Consider the following 24613-nt stretch of genomic DNA (forward strand, 5'->3'; position numbering starts at 1 on the left):
CAGACATACTTGACCAACCTAACCTCTCTACTTCCAACTGCCTATTAAACATGTCAAACTATATGACCCATAGGATTTTTAAACTCAACACATACAAAATGAAAATCATGTTATTTCTCCAAGAAATCCTCCCCTCTTCACAACATCCTAACTTCCCAATCACTGTCAAGACTACTGCTGTTCTCCAAGTTACCCTGGCCCATAACTTTGGTGTCATGTACAATTCCACAATCCCTCTTACTCCTCTATCTATTCAGTTGTCAAGTACTGTCATTTTTATCTTTGTAACATCTCTCATATATATCCTTTCTCTCCTCCAACGTTACCACTGCTTTGCTTCACAGCCTCATCACTTTCAGCCTCCACTACTCCACTATCCTGATAATTTGTTTTCCTGAATCAAGTCCAAACACCAATCCACCCATTATTCAGTTATCCAGTGGATCTTTCTAAGGCACAAGTCTGTCTATGTCACCCCTTCATTCAACAAACTCCTGTGGCTCCTTACTTCCTCCAGGGTCAACTATAAAAATCATTTGTTTGGCATTTTAAAGCCCTTCACAGAGACAGGGCCATGATGGCAGAGAAAAGGTAGGAGCTCACCCAAAATCCTCTCTGAACAACTTTAAATCACTCCTCGAAATGAATTCTGCAGTGGCATTACCCAGAAAAGGATAGAGTGAAAAAAATTTCTAACCCAAAATAACTAAGAGGGAATATAGAAAAGGTATGTTTCACTTGGATAAAAGGAGAGCAGAGCTCAATGTCCAGGCAAGCCAGTGGGAGGTCCCTAGCCCTAGCATAGCTCAGAAAAGAGGCCCTGTGGCCCTGTTGCAGTGGGCCAGGTGTGAGCCTTCCAGCTCTGATGCAGCAAGCAAGCAAGTGAAACACACCCTGGCTCCTAGTCCCTGGTGCAAGGACCTTAGGATAGTGCCCCTGGTATTCCAGGACCAAAGCACAACGTTAAAAGTCATAAAATAGGCTGAAAAATGAGCAAAAACTAAAAACCAGCCCTGACTATAGAAAGCTACTGTGGTGAAAAGGAAGATCAAAACACAAACTCACTAGATGACAGCAGTGTCAAAGTACCTATATGCAAATCCTCAAATAGAAATATGAATTGTCCTCAGGTCCAAAACATTCTTGGAAAAGCGCAAAAAGAAGTATAAAATAAGAAACATAGAAGAAAAACTGGGAAAAGAAATGAGAGTTATGCAAGACAATCACGAAAGAAGAGTCAACACTTTGGGAAAGGATAAAAGCACAAAAAAGTGGGAAAAGATGTACAAAAATCCACTGAAGAGAGCAAGTCCTTAAAAAGTAGTGTTGAATAAATGGAATAAGAGTACAAAAGCTAATTGAAGAAAATAATTCATTAAAAATTAGAATTGGAAAGTTAAAGCTAATGACTTGATAAGACACCAAGATTCAATCAAACAAAATCAAAAGAATGAAAAATAGAAGAAAATATGAAATATCTCATTGGAAAAAACAACTGACCTAGAAAGATCAAAGAGAAACAATTTAAGAATTATTGGACTATGTGAAATCTATGATAAAAAAAGAACTTGGACAACATCTTTCAAGAAATTAGGCTTGCTGGGATGCCTTCCATCCTATATTGTTCCCCTTCCACCAGAGCAAGGGGGACTTTGCCCATTAATCCCCCCAGCTTCCCAGGTTGATTGCTGCATCTCATTTTCTGCTGGCTCAGATGTTCCAGGTTTTTCCTGAGGTGACATTTTCTGGGTTTTTAGAGGTCAATAAGGGAGAGTGATTTACTTCACACTCAACCATCTTGGCTCCCAGAAGTCTCTCTTCTTTTTCTTTTCTTAAAAAAATGAAGAAAATGATTGTAGATAGTATAAAATACTTGGGAGTCTACTTGCCAAAACAAACCCAGGAACTATATGAACACAATTATGAAACACTTATCACGAAATAAAGTCAGATCTAAACAATTGGAAAACTATTAATTGCTCATGGGTAGGCTGAGACAGCATATTAAGATGACAATTCTTCTTAAATTAATTGAGTTTTTTGGTGCAATAAAAATCAAACTACAAAAAATATTTTATAGAACTAGAAAAAATAATAACCAATTTCATCTTGAAGAATAAAAGGTCAAGCATATCAAGAGAATGAATTAAAACTAATGTGAAGGAAGCTAGCCTAGTCTTACCAGATCTCAAACTTTATTATAAAAATGGTTTTTCATCAAAACTATCTGATAAATTGGTAAAGAAATAGAGTGGTGTATCAGTGGACCAGATTAGGTAGACAAGACTCACTAGTAAATGACCAAGGTAATCCAATGTTGGAAAAAAAAAGACCCCAGCTTTTGGGACAAGTACTCACTATTCACAAAAACTGCCATGAAAACTGGAAAACAAGTTATAGAACAACATTTTATACCCTATGCCAAGATAAGATTAAAATGAGTTAATGAATAGGACTTCCAGGAGCCAAGATGGTGATGTAAGCAGTAAACTGCTCTAACTCTCCCATATTCACCTCCAAACAACTATAAAATAGGGCCCCAGAACAAATCCTGGAACAACAGAACAAGCAAAAAGATGAGGTGAGACAATGTTTTAGCCCTAGAAACTTGGAAGATTGGCAAGAAAGATTTGTCTCACTTGGGTAAACCGGGAGCACAGTCCAAGGTAGGAAGTGTCTCAGTAAGCTAGCAGCAAGCCCCATCCTAGAAAACCAGCAGCAGGTTCCGAGACCCAGTAAGGTGGAGCAGGGAAAAGTCAACAGCAGGACCCTCACATGTCTCAGCATAGCCAGGGGAATGGGCAGACTCCAGGCCTAGAACCACCATGTGCTTCAGTGTAGACCTGGGGAAACTGGTAGATGCCAAAACAAACAGGCAGCCTCCAGAGACCAGACTGCCATGTTCTCCAGCGTAGCACAGGGGAAACACAGAAACACCCCACCAGCCTCAGCAAACGCCAGAAACCAGCACTACAAACCCAACTCAACACCAGGTAAGCTGTCAGATCCCAAAGGTCCCTAGCAGCACCAGACTCCCCCCTAACTAACCTCCTTAGCACAGCACCAGAAAGGAGGTCCTCCCCCCAACCCTGGGCCTCAGGGCATCAGTACAGCAGCAGGTAAACAGCCAGGGCCTGCAGCCACTGGCACCAAAAGGCTGAAAGAGTGCTCCTTCCACCCTGGGAGCAGAGCTCAAAGGAAAAAGGCCAAAAAAGATGAGCAAACAACAACAACAATAAATATTAAATTAAAATGGTCTTGCACAAATAAAACCATCGCAACCAAGATTAGATGGAAAGAAGAAAACTGAGAATTTTTAGAGCAAATGCCTCTGATAAAGGCCTAATTTCTGAAATAGAGAGAGAGCTCATTCAAATTTATAAGAATACAAGTCATTTCCCAATTGATAAATGGTCACAGGATATGAATAGGCAGTTTTAGGATGAAGAAATCCAAACTATTTATAGTCATGTGAAAAATGCTCTAAATCACTATTGATTAGAGAAATATAAACTAAAACACGTCTGGGGTACTGCCTCACACCTATCACATTCATTAATATGGCAAAAAAGGAAAATGTCTTCAAAAAATGAAAAGGACCTATCTGTACAAAAATATTTATAATAGCTCTTTTTGTAGTGGCTAAGAACTGGAAATTGAGATGGTGCCTATTAATTGGGGAATGGCTAGACAAATTATGGTATATGATTGTAATGGAATATCACTGTGCTATAAGAAGTGGTGAGCAGGACAATTTCAGAAAAACCTGTAAAGACATATAAACTGATACAAAGTGAAGTGAGCAGAAACAGTAGAACATTCTACAAAGTAAGAGCAATACCATACGATGCTTAATTGTGAATAACTTAGCTAGCCTCAGTAATACACTGATCTAAGACAATTGGAAAAGACATGATGAGAAAGGTTACAACTGATGGAGTACGAATGCAGACCAAGGCATACTATTTTTCAATTTCTGCATTCTGGGTTGTTTTCTTTCCTTTGGGTACGGTTGTGTCTTCTTTCACAACATGACTAGTATGGTAAAATGTTTTGCATGATTTAACATAAGTACCCTATTTCATTATTTACTGTCTTATGGAGGGGGGAAGTGAGGAAGGAAGAGAGAAAGTGTAGGACACAAAATGAAAAAATATGAATGTTAAAAACTGTTTTTTACATATAACTGGAGGAAAATAAAATGTAATTTTTAAAAAGCCCTTTACAACTGGAATCTTAACAGTCTTCTTGAACCTTATTTTCCTCCGTTAATTCTATTATCCAGTGACACTGGCCTCTTTGTTATTCCACAAACAAGAAACTCCATTTATGGACTTTAGGCATTTTCATGGGTTGTCCCCCCATTCCTAAAACCCTCTCCCTCCTCATATCCACCTCCAACTTTTCCTGGCTTCCTTCAAATTTCAGGTAGTCTCATCTTCTGCAAGAAGCTTTTTGCCAGTTCATTTCAATCTTAATGCTTTCACTCTGAGGTTACATCCCAATTTGAACCTATGTATATCTTTTGTTTTCCTAGCTGTTTGCATGTTGTCTTCCCCATTGAGTGACGAGCTCTTTGAAAGCACAGATTGCCTATGCCCCTTGCCTATAATCTCAAATTTAAACACAGCCTGGGACATACTATTTACTCAATAAATGTCATTTGACTGACTGCCTGCCAAAGTGTAAATACAAAGTAGACATTTGGAAGTTCAGGAAAGGCATCATGTAAAGCATAATGCTTGAGCTTATTTTAAAAGAGGAGAGAAATTCTATGAGGCAAAGGAAAAGAGTGAGTACATTTCTAAGCATGAGAATGGTGGAAAAATGGGAAATGATGAGAGATGGAGTGCCCTTCAAAAAGAACAGAGGAAACACCAGGTTGGCTGGATTGCATACTTAAGCTATGAGACTGAAAAGATGAGTTGTTGTTGTTTTTTGTGAAGGGTTTTAAAAGCTGAGTGGAGAAATTTCTGTTTTATTCTAAAGATAATAAGGATTCTAATATTAAGAGTTTATTTAGTAGAGGAGACATATAGTCAAAACTTTTGACCATTTTTGACCAAATTTTTGACCATTTAAGGACATTTCAAAAGGAAGAATAGTGAGGACTAAAGGATACTCACATTCTTCCTGGATTTGCTGATTCCCACATGCTGTCAGATTACAAGGAGTCATGCAGATGATAGAAAATATTTAGTCATTTACTCATACTGCTCACTGATTATAAGTGTATAGCATGATATGTTTATAATATAGCAAAGTATTTAGGGACTTCTCAGTCAAAGAACCAAGTCATATAATTGGTCTGTGGTATGACTAACTCAAAGTTGACATTGCCAGTGGTATAGTTACTGTTAGATCAATTGTATTTTCTGAGGTTGGGAAAGCCAGTCCTTTACCCCTCTGGGGGTGGTGGTGGGTTATCCAGTGTGATGTAGTAAAAGCACTCTGGGTTTGGAGTCTGAAGACCAGGACTTGAATCATGGTTATCTTCTTTTTCCCTTAATTTCCCCATTTGACAAATGAAAAATTTGGACTAAGGCTTCTTTCCAGTATTAAATTACATAATCCAATGAGTATGAGCAAGATTTTCCTCTTGGTCTTCTAGGAGTTTTGTTTAATTTACTTTCTATTAACTGTATCTCTTGTGCCCACTTCAGTGTTGCCAGTTATTCAGACAACATGAGATTAAGCTTTTTTATGTCAATAGATAAAATTCATGTAGAAATTGATCAAGTGACTGGACAACATAGAATTCCTTCCATTAAAGACAAACTGGAGATGCCCTATACAGAGGCTGTGCTGCATGAGATACAGAGATACGTTAATCCTGCCCCTTTCAGTTTACCCATGGAGTAACCCATGACACTCAAATCCATCAATACTTCATACCTAAGGCAAGAAAGAGGGAGAAGACAGAAATGTCATAATCAAGTTAGAATCCAGAATCCATGTTCTCTTAAGACTCCCTAACTCCCTAGCAAGTGTGAATCCAGTTTATATACTCTAGTGTTAGTGTCAGGGGTACTCAAAGGTCAATTTTATATATATCTGTATCTATATATCTATATCTATATGAAACCTGTATGTGAAACCTGTCACCAAATTGAGTAATATATTTTCAGTCAAATTGAAATAATTATACATGCCTTTAATACTCCTTATGTTTCAAGATTTTGAAGAAGAAATAATGAAAACTATTATTTTCCTCTATACTTTTGAACATCTATAGAAAGGTAGGCAACATAATAGGTAGACAGTCTACTTTGGAATTAGCCATACCTATGTTCAAGTCTGCCTCTGACTGACAATGGTTGTGTGGCCATTGGAAAATCACTTACCTTTCAGTTTCCAGGCAATCCTCTAGTCTTTTAGTTTACTAAAAGTGGAGTTTCCATACCAAGGGTTTCCTGCATAGATGAACTTATTGGTCCAGACCCATCCCACCACTATGAAACAAAATCCCCTGCACTTCACCAATCATTTAGCTTGAAAAAGCAATTTGCTGCTACCAGTCTTCTCTAGCTATAATTAGCTATACTCTTCTCTAGATATATTCTTCATTTTAGGAACAAGCTTGCCATAAATAATTTTTATCCGTTGAAATTTTTTTTTTTACTTAAAGAGATGCAAAAGATGGTAGAGCTACCCTAGGACCCTGAAAATTACTCTCACAAGCCAGTTATGTTTAGAGAATTTCCTGTTAGTAGCCAAAATTCCATTCAAGATTGTGTAAGGATTTACAGTTTAGGTAACAGTTGAGTTAGCAGGTTGCTTTGTCAAATAAAACAATTGTCATTTAACTTTCAGCAGACCTTTGGAGAATTTTTTTTTTCTTAACACCATTCAATGACTATTGCCTCCACCAAATTTTTTCTAGTCAGTCAAAGTTGAATTCAAGAGATACTTCTCCTAGCTGAAATCATTAATGATTTCTTCCCTTTTTGTAGACTGATCATTAATTAAGTCAATTCATGAGAGATGGGTAAAGACCTGAACTAGATTCTGAACTCTGCTTACCACCTTTAATCTATTTTCTGAGACTTCTGTTTTAATTCATAACTTTTTGCACACTTTCCTAAAAGGAAAAAAAAAGTGATATGATGGGGGATGGGGAGGGAAATGGAGTGATGATGATGATAAGGGGATGTTAGGTCTGTTTTTCCTACATGCTGAAGTGAGCTGTCATTGAAAACATTCAAGACTAAATGTATGGCACTAAATTTCAGGGATGGACTGATAATTGGCTTATATTGTAAAAAGTGCTGAATTGGATGTTACATTTCCAGAGATAAGTAGTGGAGTTTATATGAACAACATATTTTATGGGCATTAGAGGAAAAGAAGTGGGTGCAGATGTCATATGTAGTAGTTTCGATGAATCAGCTACCTTAATGATACCCTTGGTTTAGTTCACAGTAATCTATGCATGATAAGGACCTCCTGTACCTGATTGTGCAGCAAAAAAAAAAAAAAAGGGTACTCCTACAGAGGTTGTTACATTGGCTCAATCCAATTTTGAAGCTTTGAACCAATACTGCCTGCACAGAGAATGACCGTGGATCACTATACCGAGCTCATCTTTAGGATGGAGGGGTCTATTAGTCAACAGAGAGGGGGAAAGTAACCCTCTAGGAATCCATCTTAGCTTTATTGAAGGAATTATTTAGGTTGGACTTCTGATGGAGAATACCTTTTTGGATAAGAATAATTCTACCACGTGATATAAAAAGGCAGGTCCATGGCTAAGAAAACCATTCATCATGTCTTTGGTAAATGGGGCAAAATAGAACTGTGGATCTCAAGAAGAACTGGGCCTCTTTGCAGAGATGACAGTAGATATATATAAGATATATCAGGTAACATCTGACTTGAGTGTGTTCAGTTGAACATATTTTCAGCAGAAAATGTGATGAACTTTAGTTGCTTCCTTGAAGAATATAAGCAGTAGTAACAAGAGTTTTGAGCTGCTGTGCATATATTTCTTCTCCCTGGAAGAAAATACGAACACCAGGAACAGTTTAGTGATGCTATATTATGGTCAGTAATACAACCTTTTTAGCCAATATTGAAGGCTTTCAATTAACCAAGGTGTAATGGGAGAAGTATTTCTTGCTATATAGCCTTCTTTCCAGGATTCATGCGGACCAAGATAAAAATTTTGAGGGCAAGCTACACAAGGGGGTGTTTAACTTAGCAGGAGTCCAGATAAATAAAACTGTTGTATTTTCCTCAAGAACACTCAGAAGCAGAGGGTTTTTTTTGGGGGGCTACATCCTTCACTTTCAGTGCACAAGAACATGTTAAGTCCTTTTTAGAAATCTTGACCAACTTATGCCCTATAGACCTATAATTCCTCACAGGATAGAGTCAAATGACTCACTCCGCATATGTCCAGTTTTTTATGACTTGGTATTTATGGACATGTTTGGGTTTTGTTAATGGAAAAGATATATTAACTCAAACCATGTTTGGAGAGATCAGATGTCGAAACAGAAGCCTACCACTTAGTTATGGCTTTGGCTTCCAAAAGCACAGAGAATAAATAGTAAATAGAGTTACACTTAAATTTGTGGTCAGAAAATTCACTCGGTGGATAATGACTCCATATACTTAGAAAACACAACAAAGAAGACTGGTGGGGAGAAACGGTATTCCACATTGTGGTAAGACAAGATAATCAATGATCTAAAAACACACCCCCAGAAATCAGCAGCAATCCTACAAATATGATGTGTCATAAGTACCTGTTTCCCTTATAGATTATTGTTGGCTTCCTCAGGGGCCAGGGGGTTAGGATCAAAGAAGAGCCAAGAAATAACTGAGGCAATACAAATGGATAGTTGATGATATGATGACCCATAACCAGAGGATTTGGGTTAAAATATGAAAAATATAGAAGGTAACTTTCATATCACTTGAGGTTTGTGGAAGATCCCCAAGGCTGTCCCAATTAGAGGTCTAAGCCTAGAGAGAGAAGAGGGATTGAATATGAAGAACATCATTTTCCTAGACCAACTCCAGCAGTTGAGGTGCCAAAGAAACAGAGGCCCTTGACAGAGCTTTACTCCTTAGGAACTAGAGACAGTACTATTTTGTCTGTCCTTTCCACCAGCTTAGAGTCAGAGATTACAGGTCAGTAAGCCTTAGGATATGAGCTTTCACAATGATAAAAATTAAGTTATTATTCATTGATCTTTCAGAAGCCTTCCAGACTGTATGTGATCTATACAAATCATGGGCTTTGATTGTGCTCATTACTTCTACATTTGTTGTGTTTGTTCTTCATTCCTGAAGAGGACCATGGCATCAGGGAGATGATGACATGACTTGCAATTGACTTTGATTTGAGTGAGGGAGGGCTGAGCAAGGTCACCAGACTCACTTAGTCTTCCAGAGCCATCTGGGTCCAGTGGCCAGATATTCATCAGGATAACTGTAGATGGCCCAGGATTCAGTGGGAGACCCTGACCCTTTTAAGCTAAGGTCTTTTCAGGTTCTCACTTTGAGAGAGATAATCCCCATTGAGTGAATATGTCTCTTTAAGAAGTGAGTCAAGGGAGGGTCTCTTTAATAAAAAAAAATCAACTTGAGTGGGGAAGACAGAGAGGAAGACTGGATGATGAGCTGAGTAACCCAAATAGAACTGGCCATCTGCGTACCTATTTAGGAAGCTCAGAGTAATCACAGGTTGCTTGTCCTTCATTCTTGAAGAGAACCATGATGTCAGGGAGATGATAACACAGCTTGCAAATTGATTTTGATTTGAGGGAGGGAGGGCTGTGCAAGGTCACCAGTCTCACTTTCTCCTCCAGAGCCACCTGGCTCTAGCAGCCAGATATTCATCAGGATGACTAGAGATGGCCCAGACTTACACATTTAGAAAATATAGTGCTTCTGGGAGCCAAGATGGTGGAGTAAGAAGTCAGTTGCTCTCCCCCTCCTCTATCACCCTCTGAAAACCTAGAAAATATCACCCCAGAAAAAACTCTGGAACAGAGGAACCAGAAGAAAGACGGGGAGCAGCAGTGCAGTAGCCCAGGTAAGCTGTCAGAACCGTACAGCCTCTAACTGCCAACCAGGAGGAGATCCTGAAGCGCAGGAGGTAGAGCAGGCAAACACCCACACCTGGACCCTGAGTGCCTCATTGAGGGAAGGGGATGGGAACCTGGTGGAAACCAGCTCAGAAAACCACCAGGAGACTTGGCATTCTACAGCAAAGGAGTGTCCCAGTGCCTCAGCTGAACTAAGGGAGGCAGCACTGCAAGTGGCCCCAGGCAGATAAACACCCTGCAGCACCCATCTAAAAGGAGCTGAAGAAAACTAAAGGAAAGGAAAAGCAGGCAACCTAGAATTGCCTGAAAGTTCCAGCCTTGCTGATTCCAGCCCAACACGAGGTAAGCTGCCAGAAACCTACAGCCTCCAATTCCTAGCATCAGAGGTCCCAGCACGCAAAGCCAGTGACCAAGACCTAGGATCCCAACACAAGAAGCTTGGGTCAGTACCCTCTGTTCCCCAGCAGGAGAGCTCAATCTCTTTAAAGGCAAGGGAATAAAGAAACACCATGAGTAAAAAGAAACGTACCATAGATTCATATTATGAGAAGAGTGAAGATCAAGACAGAAATTCTGAAGAGGACAACATTGTCAACAAACCCACATCTGCAACAACAAAAGGGAATATGAACTGGTCTGAAGCCCAAAAAGCCTTCTTAGAAGAGCTCAAGAAGGATTTTAAAGTCAAATGAGAGAGGTAGAAGAGTCCTTCAAAAAACAATTGGCCAATTGGAAAAAAAAACACTGAAGAAAACAAGTCCCTAAAAAACACATTGGCCAATTGAAGAAGGAAGTACAAAAACTAACAGAAGAAAACAATCTGTTAAAAACTAGAATTGGACAAATGGAAACTAATGTCTCTATGAGAGAGCAAGAATCAGTCAAACAGAAACAAAAAAATGAAAAAATAGATGAAAATAAAATACCTCAGTAAAACAAGACCTGGAAAATCGATCAGGAGAGACAATTTAAAAATTATTGGACTACCTGAAAATCATGATGAAAAAAGAGCCTGGACAGTATCTTTCAGGAAATCATAAAGGAAAACTGCCCTGAAGTCCTAGAACCAGAAGGTAAAATAACCATAGAAAGAATCCCACACCCCTGAAAGAGATCCCAAATTGACAATGCCAAGGAATATAATAGCAAAATTCCAAAATTACCAGATGAAAGAGAAGGTGCTGCAAGCAGCCAGAAAGAAACAATTTAAATATCATGGAACCACAGTCAGGATTACACAGGACCTTGCAGCTTCTACATTAAAAGACCAGGGCATGGAACATGATATTCTAAGGCAAAGGAGCTTGGATGCAGCCAAGGATCAATACCCAGCAAAAATGAGCATCATTTTTCAAGGGAGGAGGGATATTCAATGAAATAGGAGACTTCCAAACTTTCCTGATAAAAAGACCAGAGCTCAACAAAAAATTTGATCTTCAAGTACAACTCAAGAAGACATAAAAAGGTAAATGGGACAGAAAGATACAATATGTTGTTAATAAGGGGGACTGTTTAATCCCTACAAGGGAAGATGACACTTGCAACTCTTGAGAACTGTATTGTTATTACACCATGTTAAAGGAGTATACATAAAGGGGTGGATATTAGTTGACTTTGATGTAATGATAAAAAAAAATATCTAATAAGTGGGTTAAATGGATCCAAATAAGTGGATTAATCTGATCTTAGAAAATGTACTGAGAAAGGAGGAGGCAGACAAGGGTAAATTACATTACAGGAAAAGACACAAAATCCTATTACAGCAGAGGGAAAGAAGGGAGGGGGTGAGCATTGTTTGAACCTTACTCTCATCAGATTTGGCTCAAGAAGGGAATAACATAATCAGTTAGGTATAGAAATCTAACTTGCCCTATAGGCAGTAGGAGGGAAAAGGGGAAAGAAAAGGGAGGGGGGATAGTAGGGAGGGAATAAGGGTAAAGGGGATGAAAAGGGAAAGGGATAATAAAGGGGAGGGACTGAAGGAGGGTGGTCAAAAGCAAAACACTAGTGAAGGGGGAGAAGGAAAAGGAGAAAGAAAAATAAATGGGGGAAAAGGATGGAGAAAAAGACACAGATAGTACTCATAACTGTGAATATGAGTGGGATGAACTCTCTCATAAAATGGAAGCAAATAGAATGGATTAAAAACCATAATCCTACAATATGTTGTTTACAGGAAACACATTTGAAAAAGAGTGACACATACAGGGTAAAGGTAAAAGGCTGGAGCAGAATATATTATGCTTCAGCTGAAGTAAAAAAAGCAGGGTAGCAATCCTGATCTCAGACAAAGCAAAAGCAAAAATAGATCTAATCAAAAGAGATAAGGAAGGAAACTACATCCTGCTAAAAGGCACCATAGACAATGAAGTAATATCATTACTAAACATATATGCACCAAATGGTATAGCATCCAAATTCTTAGAGGAGAAGTTCAGGGAATTACAGGAAGAAACAGACAGCAAAACTATACTAGTGGGGGACCTCAACCTCCTCCTCTCTGAACCAGATAAATCTAACTGCAAAATGAACAAGAAAGAAGTCAAGGAGGTGAATAGAACATTAGAAAAGTTAGGTATGATAGAATGGGGATAGAAAGGAATATACTTTTTTCTCAGCAGTACATGGCACATACACAACAATTGACCATGTACTAGGGCGTAAAAACCTCACAATCTAATGCAGAAAGGCAGAAATATTAAATGCATCTTTTCAGATCATGATGCAATAAAAATATATGTAATAAAGGGCCATGGAAAGATAGACTAAAAAATAATTGGAAACTAAATAATCTAATCCTAAAAAATGATTGGGTCAAACAACAAATCATAGAAACAATCAATAATTTCATTCAAGAGAATGACAATAATGAGACAACATACCAAAACTTATGGGATGCAGTGAAAGCAGTTCTTAGGGGAAGTTTTATATCTCTAAATGCTTACATAAATAAAATAGAAAAAGAGGAAAACAATGAATTGGGCATACAACTAAAAAAACTAGAAAAAGAACAAATTAAAAATCCTCAATTAAACTCCAAATTAGAAATATTAAAAACCAAAGGAAAATTAAGAAAACTATTGAACTAATAAATAAAACTAAGAGCTGGTTTTATGAAAAAACCAATAAAATAGATAAACCTTTGGTTAATTTAATTAAAAAAAGAAAAAAAAAAATTACTAGTACCAAGAATGAAAAGGGTGAAGCTACCACCAAGGAAGAGGAAATTAAAACAATAATTAGGAATTATTTTGCCCAACTATATGCCAACAAATTTGACAATCTTAGTGAAATGGATACATATTTACAAAAATATAAATTGCCCAGATTAACAGAAGAGGAAGTAAAATACTTAAATAACCCCATCTCAGAAAAAGAAATTGAACAAGCCATTGATGAACTCCCTAGGAAAAAATCTCCAGGGCCAGATGGATTTACATGCGAATTCTATCAAACATTTAAAGAACAGTTAATTCCAATACATATAGATATTTGGGAAAATAGGTGAAGAAGGAGTCTTACCAAATTCTTTTTATGATACAAATTGGTGCTGATACCTAAACCAGGAAGAGTCAAAATAGAGAAAGAAAATTATAGACCAATTTCTCTAATGAATATAGATGCAAAAATTTTAAACAAAATATTAGCAAATAGATTACAGCAACTTATCACAAGAATAATACACTATGACCAGGTAGGATTTATACCAGGAATGCAGGGTGGTTCAATATTAGGAAAACTATCAGCATAACTGAGCATATCAACACCAAAACCAACAGAAACCACATGATCATCTCAACAGATGCAGAAAAAGCTTTTGACAAAATACAACACCCATTCCTATTAAAAACACTAGAAAGCATAGGTATAAATGGAGTCTTCCTTAAAATAATAAATAGCATCTATCTAAAACCTTCAGCAAGCATTATATATAATGGGGACAAGCTAGAAGCATTTCCAATAAGATTGGGGGTGAAACAAGGATGTCCATTATCACCACTGTTATTCAATATTGTACTGGAAAAGTTAATTTCAACAATAAGGGAAGAAAAAGAAATTGAAGGTACTAAAATAGGCAAAGAAGAAACAAAAGCTATCACTGTTTGCAGATCACATGATGATATACTTAGAGAATCCTAGAGAATCAAGTAAAAAACTACTTGAAATAATAAACAACTTTAGCAAAGTTGCAGGCTATAAAATAAACCCACATAAATCATCAGCATTTCTATATATTACCAACAAAGCCCAACAGCAAGAGATAGAAAGAGAAATTCCATTTAAACTTAATGTAGACATTAGAAAATATTTAGGAGTCTACCTCTTGAAACAAACCCAGGAACTCTATGAACACAATTACAAAACACTTTTCACACAAATAAAGTCAGAGCTAAATAATTGGAAAAACATCAGTTGCTCACATGTAGGCCAAGCTAATATGATAAAAATGACAATTCTACCTAAGCTAATTTACTTATTCAGTGCCATACCAAAGTACCAAAAGATTATTTTATAGAATTAGAAAAAAATTATAACAAGATTCATTTGGAAGAACAAAGGGTCTAGAATATCAGGGGAAGTAATGAAAAGTCCAATAATCCTTAAATTGTCTCTCCTAGATCTGTTCTCCACTCAGTTGTTTTTCCAGTGAGATATTTCATATTTTATTCTATTTTTCATTCTTTTGATTTTTTTTATTGTTTCTTGAAGTTTTATGGAGTCATTAGCTTCCATTCACCCAATTCTAATTTTTAAGGAATTATTTTCTTCAGTGAGCTTTTGGACCTCCTTTTCCATTTGGCCAAATCTACTTTTTTAATTTATGGAATAAAACAAGCATTTCCATAACATAGTACAATAAAAAAAAAGATGATTGTAAATAAAACTGCAAATCTACAATGTACAACTTGCTATTCCTTTCTAATGTACAACAAAATTACAGTTTTTTTTCTTTTATTCTTCCATCCCCCCTCGCTGGCCATCATTATACACAAATAGGTAAATCTATGTAAAATTATTCTATACATACTTCTATTTATCAGTTCTTTCTCTTAATACTGATAGCATCTTTCTTCACCATATTCTTTAGAGTTAATTTTGCTATTTATAATAAAAAAATAACTTATTTGCTCAAAGTTGCTCTTAAAATAATATTGTGGTTATTATATACACGTTCTCTTATTATGCCCAAAGGTTATAGGTAGCTTAATAACTATTTGGGCACGATTTCAGATTGCTCTCCAAAATGGTTGGATAATTTTACAATTCTACAAAAAATGAATTAGTGTTCCAACTCTTCCACATCCTCTCCAAAATTTGTCACTTCCCCCTTATATCATTTTAGCCAATCTGGTACATGTAAAATGTTATCTCAAGCTTGTTTTAATCTGCATTTCTCTAATCAATAATGATTTCAAGTATTTTCATAAGACCATTAATTGCTTTGATTTCTTCATTGGAAAACTGTTATTCATATCTTTTAACCATTTAACAATTGGGGGATAACTTGTATTCCTATACATTTGACAAAGTTCTAATTAGTATTTGTGAATTCAAATTTGTTTAATCAAACTAAAAAAAGATAATAAATGGTAAAATTGTGCTTACATGTTATTGAGGGAAATATTAATAAAATCTGTGGTGCATTATCAAAATGTTCTCTCTCTTTATTGAAAGCTTAAAGAATTTGGTAAGTCAATAAGCATTTATTAAGGATGTCCTATGTGCAAAGCACTGTGCTTAGCATTGTACGGAGATAGTAATCCACTCACTATTGTTCTTTCTTTATTCCTTGGTACAACAGTGTTCATATTGCTTTCCTCTGCCTTATTTGACCACAAAGAATTCCCCAACCCACATCAATTTGACCCAGGACATGTCCTGCATAAAGATGGTAGTTTTAAGAAGAATGACAATTTCATGGCTTTTACTATGGGTAAATTTTCTTTCTTGTCTTTACCTTGGAATTTGAAAAGAATCCATCTCTACAGCAATTCTTCCATTTGGTTGCTTCTCTTAATGCATTCTGAGAAGAAGTCTCTGGCTTCTTTCTACATCTCTCAGTGATGCTCACAAAATTCAGTTTTGTTTCTGTAACTAATATGACTGGGTGTTATCTCCGAACACTTTAGCAAGCTAGCTTAGGCCCTCCTTGCTTCTTTTCTTTTGCCCTTGTTTGTATCCCTAAACCTTAGAATAGGGCTGACACAGAATAGCTGCTAAATAAAGATTTATTTGGTAACTAACTGACTGACACCACACTATTGGAAATAGACACATGGGTGGGAGATGTGAAGGGTTGTGTGACAAGATTATTCATGCCTATGTCTAATAATCACAATTGTTATTTATTTATGTATTTATTTTATTAATTTTGTATGAGGTAAATGGGGTTAAGTGACTTGTCCAGAGAAACACAACTAGTGAGTGTTATATGTCTGAGGATGGATTTGAACTCAGGTCCTCCCGACTCCAGGGATGTTGCTCTATCCACTGCACCACCTAGCTGCCCCCTAATGATGATAACTGAGTTGAATTTAACTGAGACAGGTTTCCTTCCACATTCTCTCATTACATGTATCTTAACATGTTTATCAGATGGGCATCCTGGATCATTCACCTGTTCATTTATTCAAATAACAAATATACTACAAAGGAATATATAGATATAGATATAGATATGTATACACACATACATATATATACACAATATATACATACATTCACATATACACACATATATACATACATATGTGCATATATGTGTAAACATACATATATATGATACATGTGGAAACAGAGTATGGTATAGTGGAAAGAGGTAGCATTAATATCAACTCAGGTTCAAGTTCTGCCTCTGACCCATACTCTTGGCCATGTGACTTTGGGCAAGTCATTTAACTTTTAAGTTGTTGTGTTTAAAACTATAAGGTACAAAATATTACATATTGGTAGTAACAGAAGAAATTTCCTTATTGGGGAAATCCTCATATTGATAAAAACACAGCTAAGGCCTGAAAAATAAAAAGAGAAAGGCATTATTTTTGGCAAAGAAAAATAGTAAAGTGAGTTCCTCTTCTGGGAGCCAAGATGGCAGAGTAAGAAGTAAGTTGCTCTCATTGTCCCTTATTAACCTCTGAAAACCCAGAAAATATCACCCCAGGAAAAACCCTGGAACAGCTGAACCAGCAGAAAGATGGGGTGCAGCACTCTGGTAGGTCAGGTAGCTTGAGGGATTAATGGGAAAGGCCCCTCTTGCCCTGGGGGAAGGGGAGCAGTACAGAACAAGAGGTGTCCCAGCAAGCTAGAGGAAAGCCCCACCTCATCAGACCAGTGGGAGATCATGAACCCCAAGTAGTGGAGCAGACAAATATCAACACCAGGACCCTTGAGTGCCTCAGTAATGGCAGGGGAACCAGTGGAGATCAGCTCAAAAAACCACCACATGCCTCAGCATTCTACAGCAACCGAGTCTCCCAGTGCCTCAGCAAAACTGAGAAGTGCTCCAAGAGTTCACACCAGGTAGAGGAACATCTTACAGCAGCTAAACATCTGTCTGAAAGAAGTCAAAGAAAGTGAAAGGAAGGAAAGGCTCTGGAGAGCAGGCAACCTCCAGGAGTCAGACTACCCAATCCTAACCCTGGAGTTCCAATGTTGCTGATTTCAGCTCAACACCAGGTAAACTGCCAGAACCCTATAGCCTCCAGCTGCCAGAAGTTGAGAACCCAGTGCACAAATTAAGTGACCAGGCCCTGGGTTCCTAACACAAGAAGTTTGGATCAATGGCCCCTGCTCCCCAGCAGGAGAGCTTAAAGTTTTTGAAAGGCCAAGAAATAAGTAAACACCATGAGCAAAAAGAAATGCACCATAGATTCTTATTATGGGGCCAGTGAAGATCAAGGCAGAAATTCTGAAGAGGACAACATTGTCAACAAACCCACATCTGAAACCCCGTCTGAAGCCCAAAAAGCCTTCTTGGAAGAGCTCAAGAAGGAATTTAAAAGTCAAAGAGAGGTAGAAGAAACATTGGGAAAAGAAGTGAGAGGTATACAAGAGAGAGTCAATAGCTTGGAAAAGGAAGGACAAAAATTAACTGTAGAAAAAAAGTCCTTAAAAAATACAATTGGTTACTGGAAAAAGGTACACTGAAGAAAACAAGTCTCTAAAAAATACAATTGGCCAAATGGAGAAGGAGCTACAAAATCTAATAGAAGAAAATTTGTTAAAAATTGGAATTGGGCAAATGGAAGCTAATGACTCTATGAAAGGGCAAGAATCAGTCAAACAGAAACAAAAGAATGAGAAAAAAAACAAGAAAATGTAAAATACCTCATTGGTAAAACAACTCACCTGGAAAATCGATCCAGGAGAGACAATTTTAAAATTATTGGCATGCCTGAATACCACAATGAAAAACAGAGCCTGGACTGCTTCTTTCAGGAAATCATAAAGGAAAACTGCCCTGATGTCCTAGAATCAGAGGGCAAAATAGCCATAGAAAGAATCTATCACCTCCTGAAAGAGATCCCAGATTGACAACGCCAAGGAATATAGTAGCCAAATTCCAAAATTACAAGACCGAAGAGAAAATACTAAAAACAGCCAGAAAAACAATTTAAATATCATTGAACCACAGTCAGGATTACACAGGACCTGAAGAAGTTCAGGGAGTTATAGGATGAAATAGACAACAAAACTAGGGGTCTCAACCTCCCCCTCTCTGAACTAGATAAATCTAACAACAAAATAAACAAGAAAGAAGTTAAGGAGGTGAATAGAATTTTAGAAAAGTTAGGTATGGTAGACCTCTGGAGAAAATTGAATGGGTATATAAAGGAATATACTTTTTTCTTGGCAGTATATAGCGCATACACAAAAATTGACCATGTACTAGGGCATAAAAACCTCACAATCCAATGCAGAAAGGCAGAAATATTAAATGCATCATTTTCAGATCATGATGCAATAAAAATTATATCTAATAAAGGACCACAGAAAGATAGAAGAAAAATAATTGGAAACTAAATAATCCAATCCTAAAAAAATGAATGAGTCAAACAACAAATCATAGAAACAATCAATAACAGGCAGATTTCAGAAAAACCTGGAAAGACTTCTATGGACTGATGCTGAGTGAAGCGAGCAGAACCAGGAGAACATTGTACACAGTAACAGCCACATTGTGTGCTGAATAATGTTGATAGACTTAGCCCTTCTCAGCAATGCAAGGATGTAAGACATCTCCAAAGGTCTCACAATGGAAAATGCTATCCACATCCAAAGAAAGAACTATGGAATTTTAATGCAGATCGAAACATACTATTTGCTATTTTTTTCCTTCTGTTTTGTTTTGTTCTTTCTTTCTTGTGGTTCCTCCTATTGGTTCTAATTCTTCCTTACAACATCACTAAGGTGAATATGTGCTTAATAAGAATGTATATCTATAGCCTATATCAGATTGTATGCCATCTTGGGGAGGGAGGAGGGGAGGGAGGGAGAGAAAAGTTTAAAACTCAAAAGTTTGTGAAAGTGATTATTGATAAATTAAAATAAATTATTTTTTAAAAAAGAAAGATACTCAAAGATAAATGAGATATAGTCTATACCTTCCAGGAAGTTACAAAATAATTTTGTAGGGGAAAGAAAACATGATTATAAATAAGTATACTTCAAAAAGAGAATATTATGGGTTATAGCAATAATAGTTAATAATATAATAGTTATCTAATATATGTGCTTTAAAATATTAAAGCACTCTACCTCATTTATCTCAACTGATCCTCACAACAAACCTGAAAAATAGATGCCAAAATTCTCCCCACTTTACAGATATGAAAACCGAAGCTGAAAGAGTATCAATGACTTGTGCAGAGTTGCATAACTAGTTAGTGCCTGATAAGCTGTCTGATTTTAGAAAAAAATATGGAAAGACTTACATGAAATAATAAAAAGTGAAATAAGCAGTATGAAGAGAACATTGTATGTAGTAACAGAAATTGTCTTAAAAACAACTTAGAATGATTAATTCATCTTGAGTGTCATAAATATTCTACCTAATTACAAAGAACATAGGAAGGAAGCTGATTTCCACCTCCCAAGAAAGAACTGATAAATAGAAGTATGTATAGGATGATTTCACACACACACACACACACACACACACACACACACACACACACACACAGACACACATGCACGCGCACGTGCGCACGTGTGTGTTTAATTGTAACCTTCCCTATGGAAGGATGGGGAGGAAGGGAGAAAACATTTTAAAATGCACAGCAAAGAACAAAAGAAAACTTGGAAGCCTGGAAAAAAAAAGCGGAGGAGCTTTGAAAACTATGGGCATAGTTTATCACATATTTTTTAAAGAAACACTCTGAAATTGAAATTTGTGGTGTTTTAATGAATCCTCTCTTTATGGTGTGCTGTGTACATAAAAATGTCCTTTTGTTTTTCTCTTTTTATATTTAAGTTCAAAATGAATTTTAAAAAAATAATTTTAAAATGTCATTGCCTCTTACAATTTGTGATGCCAGTTTACAATTTATCACACTATTTAAATTCAAAAGCACTATTGAACTTATAAAATGAGTGAGAATTGTATTCAACACCTTTTCTTATAGCACAGTAGTATTCCATGACAATCATATACTATGACTTGTTTAGCCATCCCCCAATTGAAGGGCATCTATCATTTTAGCCAATCCGGTAGGTGTAAGATAACATCTCAATAATGATTTAGAGCATTTTTGAATATGATTATAAATTGTTTAGATTTCTTGTTCAGAAAACCACCTGTTCATATCCTTTGACCAGTTATCAAGGGGAATGACTCATATTCTCATTGATATGACAAAGGTCTTTATATTTTTGAGAAATGAAACGTTTATCTGTGAAACCGTAAAAATTTCCCTTAATTTTCTACTTTCTAATCTTTTTTAAAATTTTTTAAAATTTTTTTTTAAATTTTCAGGCAGTTGGGGTTAAGTGACTTGCCAAGGGTCACACAACTAGTGTCAAGTTGTGGTCTGAGGCCAGATTCGAACTCAGGTCCATCCTCCTGACTTCAGGGCTGGTGCTCTATTCACTGTGCAATTTAGCCACCCCTATTTTCTTCTAATCTTGTACACACCGGTTTTATTTGTACCAACACTTTTTTTAATTTAGTGTAATTTAAATTATCCATTTTACCCGTCACAATGCTATTGCTTGTTTATTCAGAAATTATTCTACCAAGAAGTCTAATAAGTAATATGCCCCGTGGTCTTCTAATTTTCTTGTAATATCTCCATTTATAACTAGGTCATATATCCGTTTTGACCATGTCTTAGTAAATGCTTAATATATTGTTCTATGCCCAATTTGTGCCAGACTACTTTCCAGCTTTTCCAATATTTTTATCAAATAATGAAGTCTTATCCTCAAAACCTAAATCTTTACATTTCTTGTACACAAGATTACCATAATCACTTACTACTGTGTATTGCATGTCTATCTACTCTTTCCCACTGTCCTTTTCCCAGATAGTTTCGATAATTACTGCCTTGTAACATATAAGATCTGGTACTGCTAAAACACCATGCTTTACAATTTTTCATCAGTTTCTTTGAAATTCTTGACCTTTTGTTCTCCTAACTGAATTTTGTTCTTTTTTTTCTAACTCAGTGAAATATATTTTTGGTAATTTCATTGAGATGCACATTGAATAAACAAATTAGGCAAAATTGCCATTTATTATATTGTCTTTGTCTACCCCTGAACAACTAATATTGCTCTAATTATTTATATCTGACTTTATTTTTATAAAAAGTGTTTTATAATTTTATTAATGTAGTTCCTGGGTCTTTTTTGGCAGGCATAGCCTCAAGTATTTTATATTATATACACTTATTTTAAATAGGATATCTCTTACTATCTTTTCTTGCAGGTTTTTGTTTATGATATATAAAAATGCTGATGATTTTTGTGGGTTTATTTTATACCTACTATTTTTCAAAATTTTTAGCTCAATCTTTAGGATCTTCCAAATATATTATCATATTGTCTGCAAAAAGAGATGGTCTGTTACCTCATTTTCTATTCTGAAAGTGATTCCCTCTACTGAACTCAAGGAATAAATGGAGCAAGACTTTGTTAAACACTCACAATTTGCCCAACACTGAGCTAAGTGTTGAAGATACAAACAGACAAGGGAGATAGTCCCTATTCTCTTTTTTAAATTTCATTTATTTATTTATTTTTTTATTTTTAGGTAATTGGGATTAAGTGACTTACCCAGGGTCACACAGCTAATAAGTGTCAAGTGTTTGGTCTGAGGCCAAATTTGAACTCAGGTCCTCCTGACTTCAGGGCTCTATCCACTGAGCCACCTAGCTGCCCCCGATAGACCTTATTCTCAAGGAACTGTATTCTAGTTGGGGAGACAAGGGCACAGTTGCGTGATAGATGGAAGGGCACAGTGGTGCTAACAATATAACTGCAGTGAAGCTGTTGAGGGAGCCAGGGTTCCTTAAGAGTACATTGGTGGGCAAGTCACTTAACCCCATTGGCTAGTCAAAAAAAAAAGTACATTGGTTGGGAGAGAGGAAGAGAAAATTGAAAACTCAAAAGCTTATGTAAATGAATGTTGAAAACTAAAAATTAATTAATTATTTTTAAAAAAGAAAAAAATATATATTGGTAAACCAATTGACATTGCCTAGAGGGTTTAGACATCTAAACAGAAAATGTAAGGATGATGTACGAGATTCAGCAGATTGACATGGTTGGATGGCTTTAGGTTACCTGCAATGATGAGATGCAGATCCATACGAGTGTCTCCAATGCCTAGAACAACAGATAGAAAAATAGATCTTAAGTAATTATTTATTGTGTGGAAGTCAGTAGAAATGTTGCGGGGAGATGTTTACTTAAAGTTATTTAGGTATTGATATATACATACACTTATACATATATACATACATACATAAAAATATTAACATACACTTTCCTTAAGAGATTCTAGTCCTAATCTTTATGTTTATGTTTGTGCATATCTCTTTTTTCCTCTCTCTTAACTATTCTACTTTACTTCTACTTAACCTACCCCTCACTCCAGCAACCTCACCCTTATCCTCCCATACCCCTAAGTCTAACCCCACTTCTCTATCCCTCTTTTAACCTATTCCCCTCCCCTCCCCTCCCCTCTAAAGATCCTTCTTCTGGTCTCTCCCCCCTCCTCATCCCCTCAGAGTTTAATTTCTCTCTTAATGTAAAATATTTTTATACTCTTCTAAATGTATATGTATTTTCCCCTCTTAAACCCATTCCCAATGAGAATAGGTTTATAGAATTAACAGCTCCCCTCCCCCATCTAAATACTCTGTATTGGTTCTTCTTGAACCTCATTTGTAAAAGATAATTACTCTTTTAGCTATACTTGAATGGTTTTACTTTTTCAAGTCATATCATACTCAGATCTACCCCAATCTTCCTTATTAGATATCTAATTACTAGTAACAATCTTAGACGTGGGTTTTAGATTTTTCCATACATAAAAGGTAAACATTCTATCTTTCTTTAATCCCTTGTAATTGATTATTATATTTATCTTGGCTCTTATATGTTAAATCTCCTATTGAATTCTGGTTTTTCATTTTAACAAAGACCTGAAAGTCTGACAATTGATCAAATGTCTCTTTTTCTTTTATTCAGAATTATGCTTAGCTTTGTTGGATATGATATTTTTGGCTGGAAGCCCCATTCTTTTGCTCTTTAATATATAGTGATCCAAGACTTGAGATCTTTTAATGTCACCACTGCTAGGTCTTGTGTAATTCTAATTGTGGTATGGCCATATGTAAATTGTTGGTTTTTTTTTCTTGTTGTTCATAATATGTTGTCCTTGATCTGGGGATTTCAGAACTTGACTATAACATTCCTGTAAGTTTTCCTCGTAGGATCCCTTTCAGGTAGTGATTGCTGAATTTTTTTTTTCTGTTTCTACTTCCCATCTTATCCTAATGCTTCAGGACAATTTTCTTTAAGTATTTCTTGTATTATTGTTTCAAGATTCTTTTTTTGATCAGAACTTTCAGGTAGTTCAATTACTTTTGTTTTCTCTTTTTTTATCTGTTCTGTAGGTCTGTTGTTTTTCTTATGAGATGTTTCACTTTCTCTTCTATTTTTTCATTCTTTATATTTTGTTTGTTTGTTTTTATTTCTTCATCTCTTATAACTTCCCTGGCTTCCCCTTCCCAATTATCATTTTCAAGGAGTCATTTTCTTCCTCAAGATTCTGGATCTCCTTTTCTAATTGGTTCACTTTCTTTTCATAATCTTCTTGTTTTCCTTGTATTATTTTTCTTTTTAGTTTTTCCTCAATCTCTCTCACTTGACTTTTAAAATCTTCTTTAAGTTCTTCAATGAATTATTTTTGGGCAGGCGGATTTAGATCTGAAAATGAACTTAGACATGATCCAGTCCAATCTTGGTCCCAAAGAGGTGAAGTGTCTGGTTTCATGTAACACTGTTAGTAAGTTGTGACCTAACAACTTAACCTGAAGTTTTTGCTT

The 24613-nt window shown here is 36.2% G+C and overlaps 1 pseudogene; it reads left to right on the top strand.

Moving 5' to 3' along the window:
• LOC110213960 (cytochrome P450 2C44-like) overlaps window positions 1-16124 on the top strand; it is a 53802-nt pseudogene extending 37678 nt beyond the window's left edge.
• The last annotated feature ends 8489 nt before the right edge of the window (window positions 16125-24613 follow it).

The sequence above is a fragment of the Phascolarctos cinereus genome, unplaced genomic scaffold, assembly GCF_003287225.1.
Source record: "Phascolarctos cinereus isolate Bilbo 61053 unplaced genomic scaffold, phaCin_HiC Scaffold_3;HRSCAF=262, whole genome shotgun sequence".
NCBI lineage: Eukaryota > Metazoa > Chordata > Mammalia > Diprotodontia > Phascolarctidae > Phascolarctos > Phascolarctos cinereus.